Source organism: Scomber scombrus, chromosome 10 (assembly GCF_963691925.1).
Source record: "Scomber scombrus chromosome 10, fScoSco1.1, whole genome shotgun sequence".
In the NCBI taxonomy this organism is placed as follows: domain Eukaryota; kingdom Metazoa; phylum Chordata; class Actinopteri; order Scombriformes; family Scombridae; genus Scomber; species Scomber scombrus.
The window spans coordinates 7371106-7373466 of record NC_084979.1 but is presented as its reverse complement, the minus strand read 5'-3'; positions in this window follow the sequence as shown (position 1 = coordinate 7373466).

Here is a 2361-nt window from a genome sequence, read left to right as displayed (position 1 = left end):
GTCAGGAAGGACTAGTCTGCCTGGTAAAGAGGCTCATGGTGAAAGAGATTGGTGCCTCAGTTGCCAATAGGAACTTACCATGAGACCTTGTTGGCAACTTGACTGACTGTTATTGCTGATGATGCTATGACAGTCTATTTTTGGTTAAGTGAATGATTAGGATTAGTTGTTTGTTACTAAAGATGGTAAAAATATGCCCTTATGAAAACAAACGGGTCATCCGTTATCACCTTTTTTTGTTTGTTATGTAACACTTTACAAGCAATGCTTTATTACAGTTGCATTGTATCCATCAAGATCTTGTTTAAATAGAAACATACACTATAATAACTTATTAGGGGACATTTTTTTGTTGCATTCATTTGTGATATTTATTTGTATTTATTAGTGAAAGGTACATAATAGTATAGATGTGTGATTTACAACACTTCATTTTGCATTGAACTTATACTTGAAATTGATTTGTATGGGATATAAAAGAGACCATCACCTTGATTTCTATTATTATGTAGTGAGTGCATTTTAGCACTTCTGTTAAACACTGACCACTGTTATTTTGAAAACATAGTGGGAAAGTTAGTAATGCAAGATTGTTCGAGTCCTATCACGTGGTTAGCATAGTGTCTTGATAAATTCTATACCTTTGAATGACTTGAGGTGTTATGATGCCAAAACCTTAGCTATGATAATCAATTAGATTCTCGCAGAGTAAAAAAAAAAAGAAAAGTGCTTGCTTTTACAGCATCATTAATTCAGCCTGGTGTTAACTGAATACTACAGAACCCCCCATCCTCCCCCCTCCAAAGTATTGCAGATACTTCCCCATCAATAAACCAGTAAACCTCCTGCATGGCATGTTAAATGGTTGGTTTATGGACTGTGTTTAGCAGGCTACAAAACCACACAAAAATTCAGCAGAAAAACTCCATGTGTGTTTTTCTTCTATACAGACAAACAGAGCAGTGAATAAAAAGCGAAAATGTGTGTGCATGACTGGTTTCAAGCTACAATGTGTTGATTTTTTTTAAATTATGGGGCTTTGCTTGAATTCCAATCATGTAAATGCAGCCTAGGCTTGATCATTTTAATGGCTCTTCTTTTCTAGACAAATATGTCCTAAAATGATGTACACATCAAATAAAAAGGCAGATCTTTAATTCCACATATCTAAACAACATGGGCTAAAATGAACATGTGCTCATAGAATTTGTATCGTTATTACACAACATGCAGTCTTGAAGTTGGATTAAGTGAATCATATGGGACACTTGATCATTTTGACACATGTTACTCAGACATTATTTAGCCTGCAAATGCATAGGTCAATCATTTACATTTTCTGATCTGCTATGTCAGCTCTGCACTAAGTGAGGAAATGATGCAATAAAAGGCATGCAAGGCAATCAAGAACCATCATTCTTTATAAACATTAACATGGTCTTACTTTTTCAAAATCCATTGTTTTATAATTTCCTAAATCAACTATTTGAATTCTTGACATCATCAAATGTTATGTAGGATGTATTGGGATTCAAAAGGACATCTGAAGCATGAACAGTTCTTGTGGCTGTAAAACTAACCCATAGCAAACCAACTCCAACATTTTAACATTAGCACCCAAACATAGATATAATAACAGAGGAACTACCATTTAATAGAGACTATTCACTCAAAATACATGATCCATATTTTTCAGAAAACAAACCTGCTGGCATGTTTTCTACATCCCAAAGAAAGGACCTGTAAGGTTTTACATGATACAGTAGCTCTACAGTAGTTTAACACCATCATGTAACTGCACCTTCTTCTTCTTCAATAATAAAACTTTGTACATCACTAAAAGATCTTTGGCCTCGTTTTTTATGCTCCATGTCCATGTTGTGTTCAGCGGCATGGAAACAAGACTAGGAAATATCTGAGCAGTATGGTGCAATAATGCCTATGGAGCACTAGATGGCAATCAAGAACCTTTTTTCAGTGGGACCTCTTAGATCAGCAGATATGTAAGGGAGTTTGAATAGATACATATATAGATAAAATATTGCACCCATGTATGATCTCATCTCATTTCAAAATTATATGCACATTTTTGGAACCTGGCTGCAGGGATTTTCCCCAATTCAGCCAGAAGAGCATTAATGAGGTCTGAAAAATGATGTTGGGTGGTGCAGTCTGTTTTCCAGTTCATCCCAAAGGTGTGAATGGGGTTGAGGTCAGGGCTCTGTGCAGGCCAGTTACATTCTTTCACATCAAATATGGGGAGGTATTTCTTTGCTGACCTTGCTTTGTACACAGGGGCACTGTTAAATTGAAACAACAAAGATGGAAGCATTTTATTGTTTAAATTATTTTTGTATGCTT